The following is a 19,345-nucleotide window of genomic DNA, read 5'->3' as shown; positions in this document are numbered from 1 at the left end:
TACATCTTTTATAAGACAAAGATAATATTCCAACGTATATATATATATATATGTTCTGACCGTTTACATACTATGTTAGATAATTATTAAGGTAATTTAGCAATAATATTTTTACCATCACATGATGTATTTCATTGAAAGCAAAATTATCAAATATGTAGGCGATTTTACAGTACCTTGCAAATTTGATATTCGAACATACAATCAATATAAACTCATTATAGTTATAATTTATAATAGTCACGGTTATGCATTAAGCCTTAAATACTTTTGCTGGAAACATAAGGCTCAGTCCTCCGTATTAGATTTTTTTGGTGAAGTTCTAATAGTCTTTGAAATATAAGTGGTTATAGGTTATCTGCACCTTTCCTCTAATTAATTTATTAAAATATAAAATTGATTGTATCATTTTTTTAAAAAAAAAAAATTGGCATATATCCTAACTAGCATTTTTGTTGCAGAGGAACTGTTTCAAGATTGAAATAGTTATATATGTCTTCTTGAAAGTTAATTTACTTATTCCTATAATTATGAAGTAATAATATTTTAAAGGCTCGAGTGCGAGTCCTAGTGAATTTTGGCCTATTATGCCAAAGATTGAGGGTAAGACGATGGGTTCATGTCCCAACGCACTATGTTGATGAAAAGACATTGGATTCAAGTTCCAACGCATTATGGCCTAGCAGCATTATGGCCTAGCATACCTTTATATGGGTAAGACATTGGGTTTTAGTCCTAATATACCATATTGATAATAATAATAATAATAATAATAATAATAATAATAATAATAATAATAATAATAATAATAATAATAATAATAATAATAATAATAATAATAATAATAACTAAAGAAAAAATAATGTATTTTTCATGAAAAAGTATGAAGCTTGTCCCACTTGATTTGCTCCATTCTTAAAGTGAATGTGATAGCAGTGCATGATAAGTCTAAATAAAGACAAGTGGTTGACCAATGAATGTGGGCGTGCGAAGGGCCATAATAATAGTTATCACTATGGTAATTATAAAAGGGAGAACAAGACAATATTTACCATCAAATTAGTGTGAAAAAAATAAAAATAAAGCACATTGTATGACTATACTCCATTCTTTGAAGAGAATGTGACTTGTGATAAACATTGAGAATGCATACTCATTCTTGAAAGTGAATGTGAAAATATATATGTGATAAAGATTATGCATAATAATGTACTTGTGCATGATTGGATAAATACTACAACTCACCTCTAAGGGAGGTTTGAGACAAAGAAAGATAATGAATATTACTGTGTAGTTACATGAATATATCATTGGTCGCATACATGTGATACGCCAAAAAATATTTTGTCATGCCTTATGAAAGTTATTAAAAGCAAAATTAAAGCAAAAAATTATTTTGCTTATGATGATTTTGAACATGACAATTATTATGATATAATTCTCTTTATGAAGGAGACATTCATTAAATGGATGGTGTGACAAAAGATCTTGTAGTACAAAAGTATTTAATAGCTCTGAAAGAACTAATTTGTTACTACCCGGATGAATAAAATTGTTCATGACATTAATATTGTAGTAAGTCTCAATAAAAATATTTTGATTTGAAAATATATTAGCCAAAATGGTTGGCATATTGAGACTATAAATGAAAAGAAGATTGAATATCTTTATATTACTATAATCAAATCGGGTAAATATGAAAGGTTATCTGACTTTTCTTCTATTTGTACTACACAAGTATAAGCATGATAATGCAATCACAAGCCACAAGTAAACTAGAGGTTTACTGAAATAAATATTAGTTGGCATGACCGGTTGACCATCTCGGTTCAATTATGATGTGAAAAATTAATTGAGAATTACATTGGCATATATTAAAAAAAATATAAGATTCTTCAAGAATTCTCTTGTGCTGCTTATTCTCATGATATACCAGTTAAGGTTGGGATTGAATCCCTTGATTTCTGGAACGAATAAAAGGTGATAAATATATGGGCCCAGTCACCTTCCATGTGGACCGTTTACTATTATATGATTTTAATATATGCATCTATTCTATGGTCACATGTGCATTTGTTATCAACTTGCAGTTTGGCTTTTGAAGATTGATTGCTCAAATTATTAGAGCACAGTTCCAGAATATAATTATGATGATTTATCTTGATAATACTGATTTAAATCCAAGTTGGTTTAGCAGAAATTATATGCCTCCAATTATATCTAAACCATTGGTTATGAGAACAAAACTGCCAAAATAAAATTTGGTATGTGATGTATTATTTAATATACAACATCACTTGTACGCATCTAGCCAAGTTATGATAAGTTCTCCCTATCACAATTGGTTGAGGGTCAGGAACTAAATAATTTCCATCTAGAAATATGAATGCACTATATGATTTAATTGTTCCACCACAATGCACAAAGATGGATCCCCGAATAAGGCTAGGGATATGTGTTGGTGATCCCAATAATATGGAGAGAAAATGGACAGCTGAAAAAGTAACGCATGTAATGAATTATTATGAGTACATCTAGATTCTCGTACGAGAAAATGTGAACTTGAAGTTCAAGTGATAATTCATTTGCAAAATATTGCCAGGCGTATTTGCTGACCCAAAGCTAAATGTCATATTCAGCTGCTAATGCTCCAAATAAAATAAAGTTCATAATGAATAGAGTCTATGGCATGCATGAAGCATAATAGACTAATCGGTTCCAAAGATAAAACTCCTTGAAGAAGGAGAGAGGCAAATGTTCAAGATGGTCAAATTAAGAGGCAAGTGCTCTAGAATAGCACCACGACATAACACTTCATAAAACCTCATGGGAGAGGCTCAGGTACCTGAAAATAATAAGATAAAGAGATCTCAATAAGTTATGTCTTTATTGGGTAATAGTAGAACTGATATAAAATGATCGTCGACGATATTGTTAATATAATGTAGCGCTCAATATTATTAATATTGACGAGGATCTTGAGCTCAAATCTGTCATAAAATTTGGATAGATAAATTATTGGCCAAATGAAAAATACACAATAAAAATTGATTTCACCTGAAAAATATGAAGTTGGACGGATAAATGTATAAATGTGTTCTTGTGCAAAAAAAAAGAAGGTCAAGTCGATAAACATAAAGACGACTTGTGTCACAAGAAGATTTGTAAATATCCTAGCATTGATTATATAGAGACATGTTCTCCTATGGTGAATGTCGCCATTTCAGGTTTTAATCTGGCAATACAAGAAAAATGTGATATACGTATAATGGAAATCATTCAAGGATTTAAATTGTTCTGAAGAATATTAAGGTTTCCAAGAAATTTATTAAATAAAACTTCAAAAATCCTTATACAGATTGAAACAATCGGGGCGCATGTGGTATAATCGCCTGAGTGAGTACCTGCTGAAAGAAGGGTACAAGAATGATTCAATTTGTCCTTGTGTCTTTATAAAAATATCTGGATCTAAATTTATTATAATCACCGTGTATGTTGATGATTTAAATATCATTGGAACTCCTAGGGAGCTTTCTAAAGCAGTAGACTATTTAAATAAATTTGAAATGAAAGATTTGGGAAAGACAAAATTTTGTCTTGGTCTACAAATTGAGTATATGAAAGATGTCCATCAATCAGCATACACTAAAAAGATTTTAAAGCGATTCTATATGGATAAAGCACATCCATTCCAACCTCATGAAAATAATAAAGAGCTTCTTGGTCTCGAAGTACCATATCTTAGTGCAATCGGTGCACTAATGTATCTTTCTAACATTACAAGGTCTGACATAACTTTTTCAGTTAATGTCTTAAAAAGATATAGCTCTACTCCTACAAGGAGACATTAGAATGGAATCAAACACATATTGCGGTATATAAAAGGGATTACCGATATGGGATTATTTTATGGCAATGATTGCAGTCCCGATCTTGTTGGTTATGCCGATGTTGGGTATTTATTTGACCCACACAAGGCTCGATCTTAAACAGGCTATGTGTTTACATATGGAGGCACTGCCATATCTTGGCAATCGACTAAGCAATCAATCGTGGCTACTTCATCTAATCATGCTGAGATAATTGTTATTCATGAAGCAAGTCGAGAATGTGTATAGTTGAGGTCTATAATACACCTTATTCGAGACAAATGGGGTTTGAAGTGTGACAAACTACCTATAATTTTGTATGAAGACAATGCAGCATGCATAGCCCAATTGAAGGGAGGATTCATAAAAGGGGATATGACAAAGCAAATTTCACCAAAGTTATTTTTCACACATGATCTTCAAAAGAATAGTAATATCAATGCGCAACAGATCCGTTCAAGTGATAATATGGCTGATTTGTTCACCAAATCTCTACCGACGTCAACATTCAAGAAACTAGTGTACAAGATTGGGATGCGAAGGCTCAAGGATGTGAATTGATGCTCTCATCAGGGGGAGTTAATACGCGTTGTACTCTTTTTCCCTTACAAAGTTTTGTCCCACTGTGTTTTCCTTGCAAGGTTTTTAACGAGGCAACCAAAAGACGTATTTCTAAACATGTGTACTCTTTTTCCTTCACTAGAATTTTTTCCCATAGGATTTTTTCCTAATAAGATTTTAATGAGGCACATTATCTATGGACATCCAGGGAGGTATTCTAAGAAAAATCAAATTATGGTGGATGCCTACTCTTCTTCCATGATCTTCTCAAATGCTTAATGACATATTCAATGACATATTTTTCTTCACTTTTCATGCATATATAAAGGCCTTGTAATAGATAAGAAAATATACACAATTGAAGAAGAAAATCTCTTCCTTCTCTCTATCTGCATTTTTTGTTCATATTTTACTAAATTGCTTTTATTTTATAACAATATCTAAATTTTTAGGCAATTTGTTGAAGACTTTGAGCAGGTTTAATAGGATTTTCAGTCATAGGTCGAAGGAGGAAGAAAAACGTGCTTCAATTTAATGAATTGTACACATTTTTATAACTGGAATGACCATCCAAGAAATTAATTCATTTATATTTACGCTATTGTTTCTTTCAGTTAGGAGCTACATTCTGATTTTTGTGGTGAGAACCAGTCAAGAAATAGATAATACTTTAAAAAAGCAAAACTTTTGAATTACTAAAATACCTGCAACTGAAATCATCCGAATATATAGAATTTTGTATATGGGTGAAACCAAGCTCTTTGGACGCCTCGGTTCCCGATGAAGTAAACGGAGCACATATGTGACTGTAAGGAACTGGAGTCGGGGCAAGGAGCCCCTAGAGTCGGGGTCCGGGCAATACACCTGCCCTCATAAGAATCGAGGCCACGTCCCCCAGGTCCGATTCGAACCCCAAAACTTCTAAGAGCATTACCAGATAATCGATCACGACAAACAAAGGGTCGTGATATATGTGCCCAGCTGTATATTACGGCGTGAATCTCGGCACGTATCGGCAGAAAATCAGTGATTAGTAAAACGGAAGATTTTTACCTCTTTTGAAATTGTACTTAGGATAACCCACCCCCCTTCCCCCCCCACTACATAAAGGGGAGTCTAACTATTCATTAGGCATCATTGTTGTCACGACCCAAAATTTCACTATAGGTCGTGATGGCGCCTAACGTCACCGTCAGGAAAGCCAACCTTGATTTATCAATTTATTCATGCATTTTATTACCTTGGAATTTCTAATTACAAATAATTTAACAGTATAAAATATAATTTACAGAGTAAATGGTGATAATTATGTGATCTACGATAACAACAACCAACAAGAACTCCTAAAAATCGGTGTCACAAGTGCATGAGCATTTTTCTAAGGAGTACAACAATAATACACATTTGTCCCAGAGGTAATAAGACAGGGTAAAATGAAAGATGCAATGGATACTCGGTGGACTACAGTGCGTAACCTAGATTTGCAGCTCACATAAAGTCTCCCCAGCATGTGCGCCTACACGCCAAGATGATCACCAAGCGACCTGTCAGATCCTGCACATTTAGTGCAGAAGTGCAGCATGAGTACGTAAATCAACGCGTACCCAGTAAGTATCCAACCTAACCCCTGAGAAGTAGTGACGAGGGATCGACATTGACACTTACTAGAGGTCCAAATAAATAAGTGATACGATAATTCATAACAAATATGAAGTGCATAGCAATAGTGGAGTAAATCTGAAATCTCATAATTTTTCTGATTTCCTCTTTTAAAACATAAATCCTTCGATCTTTTATTCTACTATAAGAGCTCAGAAAGATGCCAAGTGCCAATATCAAATAAATAAGAAATACCATAAAAAATTCTGGGCATCAGTGAAAGGTTTATCTCGTGAATATTTGGACTAGTAACGATATAACGCACGATTGTACCGACGTCGTTCGGCCCGATCCAGAGTGGTATGTACACTGTCGAGGGTCGAACGGAACGAAACAGAGATGTACCTCTATATACTACCGAGGCATTCGGCCCGCTCCACAAAAAAGGAAGGAAGTTTCTGAATCACGAGACACGTGTTTACAACATAGTACATGAGCACAAAGTGAATATAACCTTTACTGTTTTCTCAATTTTTCTTGCCAACAATTCAAGTGATAAGATTGGGCCTAAGATGTATGAAATTTCTAAATCAAGTTCAATCATATTTCCAATTAATTAAGTCAACAGAATAAGTTCAAGAAATTCAGATATTGCATGATAAAATCCTAAGTCTACTCGGGCATAAACACGCTTTAGCTACGTATGCACTCTCGTCACCTCGTGCGTACGTAGAACCCACAACTAGTAGCACATGACAATTAATATCACCTAGGGGTAGTTTCCCCCTCACAGGGTTAGACAAGAGACTTACCTCGCTCCGAAGTTCCATAGCCGGCTCCAACGCCACTCTAACACCTCAAACCAATGCTTGACTATCCAAAACTATGAAAATAATGTGAAAACCAATCAAAATGTGTTCTAATACCCATAATTACTTAATTTAAACAATTTTCAACTCCGGTCGAAAGTCGATAAAATCAACCCTCAGACTCACGTGCCTGGATTCCGAAAATATTCGAAGATAAACTTCACCCATAACACCACGAACTCAAATATATGATTTATTCCAAATTCCATGTCCAATTTCATGGTAAAAATCCAAAATTATCAATTCTAGGTATTCTCACCAAAATCCCACAAATTTTCCTAAATTCTCTTCTATAAATCCACATATAAACCTTACGCTCACAATAAGCGGAAAATTACTTACCTCATGTTACATGATGAAAACTCCTCAAAATTACTCAAGAACCGAGCTCTAAAAATCCAAAACGAAGTGGGAAAAAAGACTAAGTTCGACCCCTTAATAATCTGCCCAGTTTTGCTTATGCGGCCAATTATACGCATATGCGGACCCGCTTCTGCGGTTAAACCTCCGCTCCTGCGGAATTCACTTACCCAGCATGCCTCCGCTTCTGCGACCCTTGCCCCGCATTTGCGCAATCGCAGGTGCGGAATTCACCATCGCACCTGCGAGCATTCCGCTCATACGCCCCTAAACCCGCATCTGCGTTCACGCAGGTGCAGAAAATGACCTCGCACCTGCGACTTCTGCCCGCTTCTACGGCCCTCTTCTCGCTTCTGCGAGCTTGCACCTGCGGTGCCCACTCCGCAAATGGGTTTACACTAGCAGTGGCAAATTCTTCAGCAACTCTTCAACTTCAAACCTTATTCCGAAAATCATCCGAAATCAACCCGACGCCCACGGGACCTCGACCAAACATACCAACAGGTCCTATAACACAATACGAACTTAGTCGAACTCTCAAATCACCTCAAACAACATCAAAAACACGAATCGCACATAAATTCAAGCCTAATGAATTTTGAAACTTCCAATTTCTACAACCGATGTCGAAACCTATCAAATCAAGTCCGATTGACATCAAATTTTGCACACAAGTAATAATTGATATTATGGACTTACTCCCACTTCCGGAATCAGAATCCGACCCCGATATGAAAAGTCCACTCCCAGTCAAACTTCCCAAAAATTATCCAAATTTCCAACTTCCGCCAATTGACATCAAAATGACCTACGGACTTCCAAATCAACATCCGGACACACTCCTAAGACCAAAATTACTATACGGAACTATTCCCTGGCTCGAAATCCCAAACGGACATCGATAACATAAAGGTCCACTTCAACCCAAACTTAGGGAATTCAACCTTCTGTAATAAGCGCCGAAATACCCTCGGGCCACCCGATACTCGACCCGAACATACGTCCAAATCCGAATTCATCATACAAACCTATTGGAACCTTCAAATTCCGATTCCGACTTTGTTTACTCAAAAGTCAAACCTTAGTCAATTCCTCCAATTTAAAGCTTCTAAAATTAGAATTTTCTATCCAAATCAACTCCGAACTTCCCAGAATTCAATTATGACAACACATACAAGTTATAATACCTGAAGTGAAGCTACTCAAGGACTCAGACCGCTGAACGACGTGCTAGAGCTCAATTCTCCCCCGTAATTTCACGAATCTGATGCCCACAATAGACCTCATGACGCATGTAAGTCATGTTCCAACTCTCGCAATTCTGCCACGACGGAAGAGCTATGTAGAAATTCATAACCACCTGCCGAATCACCAAATCAGTGAGTCTCTCCTCCTGACAAGAACCATTACCTCATTCTGAACTACATAACGATATTTGCTCTTTAATATGCCTTATATAAATCCGATCGCACTGATCCCAGGTCCAATAATATCGTCTCACCCAGTACAAGCTGCTCCAGCAATAAGCCACCGCAAACACTATCTAAGATTTCATATGACTCCATCAATGTGCCAATAAGCTACAACTTGAATATGACACATAAGGAAGAACGAACTCTGAAAAGGAACTATCCAGCCCGTGTAACGAATAAAATGGCCATCAAATACTATGAGCCTTTCTCAAAGGTAAGAAATAGGACATCCAAAATAAATATATAGAATTGTGCTTAACATCTTGCTGTTGCAACGTGCAACCCGATCCAATGTGACACTATTGCGGCGTGCAACCCGATCTAAACATAACAATATTGCGGCTTGCAATCCGATCCACATTACATACCCGTGGCGGCATGCCACCCGATCCAAACAATATACATGTGGCGGCATGCCACCCGACCCGTACATAACAATCAAAAGTAAACACACATCAAGCTATAACACTTACACTCACGAAATGTCTGAATATCAACCACAAGTACGCTAAGTGCATAATACAAATCCTGGGGAGACGGATAGCGCCATACGCTATGAAACGCAAGCACAACTAAGGTGCGATATATGATCTGCATCCCGAGAGTCATCCTGCTCACATAACACCACAGCTATACGGGACCTCAACACATATGCGAATAATCAAGTTGTTTCACAACCCACATGGCACCATAGAGTATTACATAAAATAGCCGACGACAAAAACAACATCCATTGCTCGAAGACTCCTCCATAAGGAATTTTTATGTTGAATGAACACACTTGGCCTGGCGTAGGCCACACATCCACATTTGGATTCATAACGGACCTCAAGCCGATATTGATCATACTATACTGGGCTAATAACCTTTCAAGGATCCACAATAACCTATTCATGACACATAAGAACAGCCATCAATTTCGGAACAAACTCACACGACCCACAACCCAAGGAATAGAACGCCTCTCAGGCATAAACTCTCGCATTTTCGATATTACCATAACCTCCATACTTGGTTTCAATCTTTAACGATCAAGTGACTAACATGCCACACTTATACAAATCTCTTCTTGGGGGTACACTCCCACGACCTTCCGCTCAGGTAGCAAAGTCTGTACATCTATACCACCATCCTCTCAAATTCTATAAAGCAAATCAAAATCCGTAAGTCAATACACAAAGCCTCTTCCACAGAACACCATTCTCAGGTGACACTAAAGAAAATGCCAGCTTACTCTGAACATCTGTATTCACCCCTGTTCATCCGAGCTCGTGACATTCTATCAACACCGAACCGCAACCTTGACCTTCAACCTCTAGTTCCCATGCCGCTCACTGCACTTATCATGCCGCTACGCGAGAATACCAGAATCCATCATACCTAATGAACTACTAGTAGAATAAACATTTCATTGGCTGGAAAGCCTTTCACTTAGCTCATTTCAGAAGAACCAACGCAACACGCAACTGAACTCTCAAACCGCAAAAAATACAAACCTCAAGTTGTGATCTAAACCGCCATAACTCTTTCGGAATTCCATTTACATAATAAAGCCACTCAAATCAAATACCTCCAAAATCAACCAAGTTGTGGCGGTGCTCAAGCCCAAGTGTACAACCACCAACTACATGTATAACTTCACGCTGAAGAAATTGATCTTTGCCACGATCATACTGATTCAACCATTACTAACCTACCTAACTTCTTCCAATTTATTCTCGACATGCCTTAGAAATAATAATAATAGCTCCATTCAAAATATAACGAACTCAATCTGCACTCATCCCGAGTGACCCGCATCACGAGACCACATCGTCTCATTACTCATGAATCATCTCTTATTCTCTTTACGCGCACAATAGCATCACCAACAGGTACGCCCAGTCTGCAAGACCTTTCGCGAATACGAATCTATTTCGTCCCTTCCTCCAATACTGCACTGCATACCCAGTGATAATGTAAATCATTCCAAGTCCTTAGGCACTGCACTTAAATTCTTGAACCCACTAGGACCACTGTTGAGAGTCACCCACTTTGACTTGGCCCCGAATATAAGCGAAACTCTAGTACGTTGTTAGCACGGGAACACCCTATCAAAGAAGCACCCGACTGAATTATTTTCCTTGTACATTACCCCCACAAGAGACATAAACTCTGAGTTTTCCCAAAACCTGAACATGAATCGATAAGGCCAAGTATAGCACACACTCCTCAAATCCTTTGCTCGAATTACCACTAATATTTTCTTTCGTTAGTCATAATAACCCACCAATACACCGATGACCAGAAACCACACCAGAAGACAACCACGTGATCCAAACATTGATGGTAGGGCTCCCTAACTTAGCTTGAAGCTATAATTTCATAACCCTGGAACCCGCCAAGATTCCTCCTTCCCAATTACCATGATCTCGCACAATCAACCCGCCAAATTTATCGAAATTTTTCTGTTAAACATTTCATGAACATTCTGAATCACTAGCCACATTCACATATTCGACCTATTACCGGATAGCCAGTACATTCTTCGTAGAAGCTTCATCAACACCATACAACCGCTAACCTGCTTACAGGAGATAACTCACCTGTGGAAATTCCATGACGATATCTCCCAACGACGCTGCACTGGGTACAATTACTATGAAATCAGTAAACCCTCCTGAGCCCGTGCTCACTCACTAGTTGTACAAGTCCGTTCACTCCCCATTGACATCAACTAAAAGTATGACAATACATTCCAATCCAAAGTCATGTTGCATTCCCCTTCATATCAAGCAAACTCCTTTTTGTCGTATCCAATCTTCCTCAGTATAGTACCCAACATTCCAAATTAAGTTCGTAGACCTAGTCTCTATCCACAAAGATTCCCAAATCACTCTAAACATTTCTCAAGTCATGTGGCTATCCTACCACAGAACCTATACGCTACTCTGTCACTCCCACTTCGGTTAAACCATCTCCTTTAAGCAACTTCTCGACCTCAGTTTATCATACTTGACCTTCTAGAAATTCAACCACCGCAAGACACCTCCCACATGTCCTTCCTCATCCTTCACTGCCCAATTATTGTCTAAAATCAAAATCCATCTCTGTAGCACTTGAACTTATAAGTCGCTACCAATTCTAAACCTCTTCGAAGATCATCTCTCTCGTTCCATCGGCATTAGAAACACCGATTCGATTATGAAACCGCCATACTCTGCTACCCTAACAACCGCTTCTCAAGCACCACTCCACCACACCCTGCCCCGAAGGCGAATCAAAGAAGTCCATAACACTGGCGAACATTAATACATTCAAACAAGGACAACGACACCACATAATTAATGAAAATTCTACCACACTCAAAATATCAAGTCTCAGTACCCCACCAACTCAAGCCTGAACAGTTATAGCTCGATCGCATTTCTTTTGCTAGAATGAAATGCTGAACCTCCAAATCGTGCACTGAGAAATCCTCCTTTCAAGTCGTTCACTGCTTCGACGCATTAACAAGCACCCTACCACTACATCAATACTGTGAGATAACAACTCATGAACATAATAGCAACCCGTGCATAGCCTCAAAACCATCAGAAATACAGCTACTGAGCCGAAATGATAGAACATCCTTCCGTAAGAAGACGATAATAACCTGCTCCAATGAGTAGGGAGAAATATCCTCCTCCACATCTGTAGTACCACTGCAACTCCTCGAGGCCCAATTGACATGAGTGCTCAACACCGTACAAGAATGAATAGGAAGGAAATAAAGGCATAAGCCTCGAAGGAATCAAATCGCACGATGAGGAATCAAGAAGGGAAGTGCTCCTAACAGCCTTGTAACCTCTTGAAGATAAGTACAGACGTCTCTGTACCGATCCGCAAGACTCTACTAGACTTGCTCATGACTCGTGAGATCCAAGTGAACCTAATGCTCTGATACCAAGCTGTCACGACCCAAAATTTTACTATAGGTTGTGATGGCACCTAACACCGCCGTCAGGTAAGCCAACGTTGATTTATCAATTTATTCATGCATTTTATTACCTTGGAATTTATAATTACCAATAACTTAACAGTATAAAATATAATTTACAGAGTAAATGGTGATAATTACCTGATCTATGATAACAACAACTAAGAAATCCCAAAATCCGGTGTAACAAGTGCATGAACATTTTTCTAAGGAGTACAATAATAATACATATCTGTCTCGGAGGTAATAAGATAGGGTAAAATGAATGATGCAATGGACACTCGGTGGACTGCGGTGCATAACCTAAATTTGCAGCTCACATAAAGTCTCCCCAGCAGGTGCGCCTAGGTGCCAAGATGATCACCAAGTGATCTGTCAAATCCTGCAAAAACTTAGGGAATTCTTAAACCTTCAAAATGCCAACCTTCCGTAATAAGCGCCGAAATACTCTCGGGCCACCCGATATTCGACCCGAACATATGCTCAAATCCGAATTCATCATACGAACCTATTGGAATCTTCAAATCCCGATTCCGAGGTCGTTTACTCAAAAGTCAAACCTTAGTTAATTCCTCCAACTTAAAGCTTCTAAAATTAGAATTTTCTTTCCAAATCAACTCCGAACTTTCCGAAATTCAATTCCGACCACACGTACAAGTCATAATACCTGAAGTGAAGCTACAAAAGGCCTCAGACCGTTGAACGGCATGCTAGAGCTCAAAACAACCGGTCGGGTCGTTACATTCTCTCCCACTTAAACATACGTTACTCCTCGAACGTGCTAAGAACTACTCCGGAGTTGTCCGAAATCACTGTTTAACACCCCATGTACCTACCCGTGCCACCACATTCTAGTTGAGCACATTAGCTCAAGCTAGTCAGAAGATCCCTCCCTATTATTTAGTCAAGTAATCCAAATTCCAACATCCGAAATTCTCTACCAGGCCTATTCCCAAAATACGAATACCGTATCAATCACTACACATTGTACCAAAACATGATTATATACCTTTTCCGAATTCACACCATGCACCGCATAATTCACATGACCATAGTAACATCCGCTGGCAACAATATGAATTCCCCTTCATATCAAGCAAACTCCTTTATGTCGTATCCAATCTTCCTCAGTATAGTACCCAACATTACAAATTAAGTCTGTAGACCTAGTCTCAGTCCACCAAGATTCCCAAATCACTCTAAACTTTTCTCAAGTCACGTGGCTATCCTACCACAGAACCCGTACGCTACTCTGTCACTCCCACTTCGGTTAAACCATATCCTTTAAGCAACTTCTCGACCTCAGTTTATCATACTTGACCTTCTAGAAATTCAACCATCGCAAGACACCTCCCACATGTCTTTCCTCATCCTTCGCTGCCTAATTGTTGCCTTAAATCAAAATCCATCTTTGTAGTACTTGAACTTATAAGTCGCTACCAATTCTAAACCTCTTCGAAGATCATCTCTCTCGTTCCATCGGCATTAGAAACACCGATTCGATTCCGAAACCGCCATACTCTGCCACCTCTAACAACCGCTTCTCAAGCACCACTCCACCAGACCCTGCCCCGAAGGCGAATCAAAGAAGTCCTTACCACTAGCAAACGTTAATGCATTCAAACAAGGACGACGACACCACATCATTAATGAAAATTCCACCACACTCGAAATATCAAGTCTCCGTACCCCACCAACTCAAGCCTGAACAGTTATAGCCCAATCGCTTTTCCTTTGCTGGAATGAAAAGTTAAACCTCCAAATCGTGCACTGAGAAATCCTCCTTTCAAGTCGTTCACTGCTTCGACGCATAAACAAGCACCCCACCACTATATCAATACTGTGAGATAACAACTCATGAACATCATAGCAACCCGTGCATTGTCTCAATACCATCAAAAATACAGCTACTGAGCCGAAATGATAGAACATCCTTCCACAAGAAGACGATAATAACCTACTCCAATGCGCAGAGAGAAACATCATGCTCCATGTCTGTAGTACCACTGCAACTCCTCGAGGCCTAATAGACACGAGTGCACAATACCGTACAAGAATGAATAGGAAGGAAATAAAGGCATAAGCCTCGAAGGAATCAAATCACACGATGAGGAATCAAGAAGGGAAGTTCTCCTTACAGCCCTGTAGCCTCCCGAAGATAAGTACAGATGTCTCCGTACCGATCCGCAAGACTTTACTAAACTTTCTCATGACTCGTGAGACCCAAGTGAACCTAATGCTCTGAAGTTGTCATGACCCAAAATTCCACTATAGGTCGTGATGGCGCCTAATTACCAATAATTTAACAGTATAAAATATAATTTACAGAGTAAATGGGGATAATTACCTCATCTACGATAACAATAACCAACAAGAAATTCCAAAACTCGGTGTCACAAGTGAATGAGTATTTTTTTAAAGAGTACAATAATAATACACATATGTCCCGGAGGTAATAAGATAGGGTAAAATGAATGATGCAATGGAGACTCGGTGGACTGCGGTGCATAACCTGAATTTGCAGCTCACATAAAGTCTCTCCAGCAGGTGCGCCTACGCGTCAAGATGATCACCAAGCGATCTGTCAGATCCTGCACATTTAGTGCAGAAGTGCAGCATGAGTACGTAAATCAACGCGTACCCAGTAAGTATCCAGCCTAACCCTGGAGAAGTAGTGACGAGGAGTCGACGTCGACACTTACTAGAGGTCCAAATAAATAAGTGATACGATAATTCATAACAAATATGAAGTGCATAGCAATAATGGAGTAAATCTGAAATTTCATAATTTTTCGATTTCCTCTTTTAAAACATAAATCCTTCGATCTTTTATCTACTATAAGAGCTTAGAAAGATGCCAAGTGTCAATATCAAATAAATAAGAAATACCATAAAATTTTCTGGGCATCAGTGAAAGGTTTATCTCATGAATATTTGGACTAGTAGCGATATAGCGCACGATTGTGCCGACGTCGTTCGGTACGATCCAGAGTGGTGTGTACATTGTCGAGGGTCGAACGGCATGAAACAGAGATGTATCTCTATATACTACCGAGGCATTCGGCCCGCTCCACAAGAAAGAAAGAAAGTTTTCGAATCACATGACACGTGTTTACAACATAGTACATGAGCACAAAGTGAATATAACCTTTACCGTTTTCTCAATTTTTCTTTCCAACAATTCAAGTGATAAGGCTAGGCCTTAGATGTATGAAATTTCTAAATCAAGTTCAATCATACTTCCAATTAATTAAGTCAACAGAATAATTTCAAGAAATTCAGATATTGCATGATAAAATTCTAAGTCTACCCGGACATAAACATGCTTTAGCTACATACGGACTCTCGTCACCTCGTGCTTACGTAGAACCCACAACTAATAGCATGTGACAATAAATATCACCTAAGGAGTAGTTCCCCCCTCCCCCTCCCCCTCCCCCCAGGGTTAGACAAGAGACTTACCTCGCTCCAAAGTTCCATAGCCGGCTCCAACGCCACTCTAACACCTCAAACCAATGCTTGACGATCCAAAACTATGCAAACAATGTGCAAACAAATCAAAATGTGTTCTAATACCCATAATTAATCAATTTAAACAACTTCCAACTCCGCTCGAAAAGTCAATAAAATCAATCGTCGGGCCCACGTGCCCAGATTACGAAAATTTTCGAAGATAAACTTCACCCATAACACCACGAACTCAAATATATGATTTATTCTAAATTTCATGTCCAATTTCGTGGTAAAAATCCAAAATTATTAATTCTTGGTTTTCTCACCAAAATCCCACAATTTTTCCTAAATTCTTTTCTTTAAATCCACATATAAACCTTACATTTAGCTCACAATAAGTGAAAAATTACTTACCTCATGTTACATGATGAAAACTCCTCAAAATCGCCCAAGAACCGAGCTCCAAAGAAAAAGACCAAGTTCGACCCCTTAATAATCTGCCCAATTTCGCGTCTGCTGCCAATTATCCACACCTCCGGACCCGCTTCTACGGTTAAACCTCTGCTCCTACGGAATTCACTTACTCAGCATGCATCCACTTCTGCGACCCTTGCCCCGCATCTGCGCAATCACAGGTGCGGAATTCACCATCGCACCTATGAGCATTCCGCTCATGCGCCCCTAACGTCGCATATGCGTCCACGCAGGTGTGGAAAATGACCTCGCACCTGCGACCTCTGCTCACCTTCTCATTACCCGCTTTTGCGGCCCTCTTCCCGCTTCTACGGGCTCGCACCTGCGGTGCCCACTCCGCAGTGCGTTTACACCAGCAATTGCAAATTCTTCAGCAACTCTTCAACTTCAAACCTTGTTCCGAAAATCATCCGAAATCAACCCGAGGCCCCCGGGACCTTGACCAAACATACCAACGGGTCCTATAACACAATATGAATTTAGTCGAACTCTCAAATCACCTCAAATAACATCAAAAACATGAATCGCACATAGATTCAAGCCTAATGAACTTTGAAACTTTCAATTTCTACAACCGGCGTTGAAACCTATCAAATCAAGTCCGATTGACCTCAAATTTTGCACACAAGTCATAATTGACATTACGGGCCTACTCCCACTTTCGGAATCGGAATCCGACCCCGATATCAAAAAGTCCACTCCTGGTCAAACTTCCCAAAAATCATCCAAATTTCCAACTTCTGCCAATTGACGCCGAAACGACCTACGGACTTCCAAATCAACGTCTGAACACGCTCCTAAGACCAAAATCACCATACGGAACTATTCTCACGCTCGGAATCCCAAACGGACATCGATAACATAAAGTCCACTTCAACCCAAACTTAGGGAATTCTTAAACCTTCAAAATGCCAACTTTCCGTAATAAGCGCTGAAATACTTCCGGGCCACCCGATACTCGACCCGAACATACGCCCAAATCCGAATTCATCATACGAACCTATTGGAACCCTCAAGTCCCGATTCCGAGGTCGTTTACTCAAAAATCAAACCTTAGTCAATTCCTCCAACTTAAAGCTTCTAAAATTAGAATTTTCTTTCCAAATCAACTCCAAACTTCGTGAAATTCAATTCCGACCACACGTACAAGTCATAATACCTGAACTGAAGCTACTCAAGACCTCAGACCGCTGAACGGCGTGCTAGAGCTCAAAACGACCGGTCGGGTCGTTACAATTGTAATACGCATATTAAGATAATATACTCTTATTTTCTTTGTTATTCAAAGTTCTTACTTTTGTTCATTAGTTCTTCGTTATCAAATTTACATATCACCAATGCAGTTGCGTCTAACGGTCTAACCTTGCAATTAATTTTCCCTCCCAGTTTTAAGGTTGGCATCATAGTAATGAATGACATTGTTTCTCCAGCACCCACTAGCAGATGGTGACAATACTACACCTTTCTAGTTGCTAGTCATGGAATCTTGGGAACACATCTTTCTAGTTGCTAGTTCCTGAATCTTGGGAACACATCGTATAATATAACAAATCTTTAATCATGATTCTATCAAGGAAGATCCTTTCATCTAAAGGAGCGTGAAGCTTTAGGTTGGTAAATCTGTCGGCCCAAAGGAGATAGATTTGGTAAAAATAGCAGTCTAATGCACAAAGTATCTCGCGTTCACACAAGGTACAGGGAAGAGCCGCACCCCATGCATATGGTATGGACAACCTACCCTAATACAAACATTAGTGGTTGCTTCTACGGCTCGAACACATAACATATAAATCACACGAGGACAACTTTACCGTTGCCCAAAGGCTCCTATCCACGAGATAGATTTGGTAATACTAAAATATTTTCTCATTATCTGCCCAAAGGGGTACTATTTGTCAACGTCATAAACCAAATACACAAATAATGAAAAGTTGCAATTTATCATAGTTCCCTTCCTTTCTTTTTCTTTCATACGGTGTTTTTTTTTTTTTTCGGTTCTGTTATGTTCATTCATTTTTTATTTTGGCAAGGAGAACAGAAAAGTCATAATTTGGACTAATGTGAGATGGTAAAAGCACTTGATTTTCAATTTGAATTTGGACATAAATTCTTTAAGTTTTTGGGAATAAAATTTGCATATATGAAGACTATATAAAAAATATCATAAGTCAAAAAATTTAATAATTCAAAATATTAAAACAAACGTGGGCAAAGAAGAATCTTCTAACTCTTCAAATAGTAAAGTGAAATAGGGGAGTATGTATTTATTGTAAAGATTTTTACCTGCTTATACTATATTATAAACTTATTTACCACTATTCTTTAGATTTCTTAAAAATTATATTGTGTATTTATATTTACTATTTATATACAAAACATAATAAAATAAGGATTCCTTAAATTTAGGGATTAAACTGTAACCCCCCCCCCCCCCCAACCAAAATTCCCACGTCTATCAGCTTAATTACCCCCTTAAAATCACGATTTTTTTCCAATTTCAAAATTATTCTATCTTTTTCATAAAAATCAATCAAAACCTCTCTTTCTTTCACACAAATCAAGCGCCTATCTCTCTAAAATTGTACATCATATGTTTCTTTGAATCAATTCCACCAACAACCATTCAAAAGCTTCAACTATTGATAAATTCATCGATATTATTTCTTAAATTGTAGCAGTAAAGGGTTTACCATTAATAGCTATTAAAAAAAAACTTGAAGCTTTGAATTC

This window comes from Nicotiana tomentosiformis, chromosome 1 (assembly GCF_000390325.3).
Source record: "Nicotiana tomentosiformis chromosome 1, ASM39032v3, whole genome shotgun sequence".
Classification (NCBI taxonomy): domain Eukaryota; kingdom Viridiplantae; phylum Streptophyta; class Magnoliopsida; order Solanales; family Solanaceae; genus Nicotiana; species Nicotiana tomentosiformis.
Note: the sequence above shows the minus strand (reverse complement) of the source record.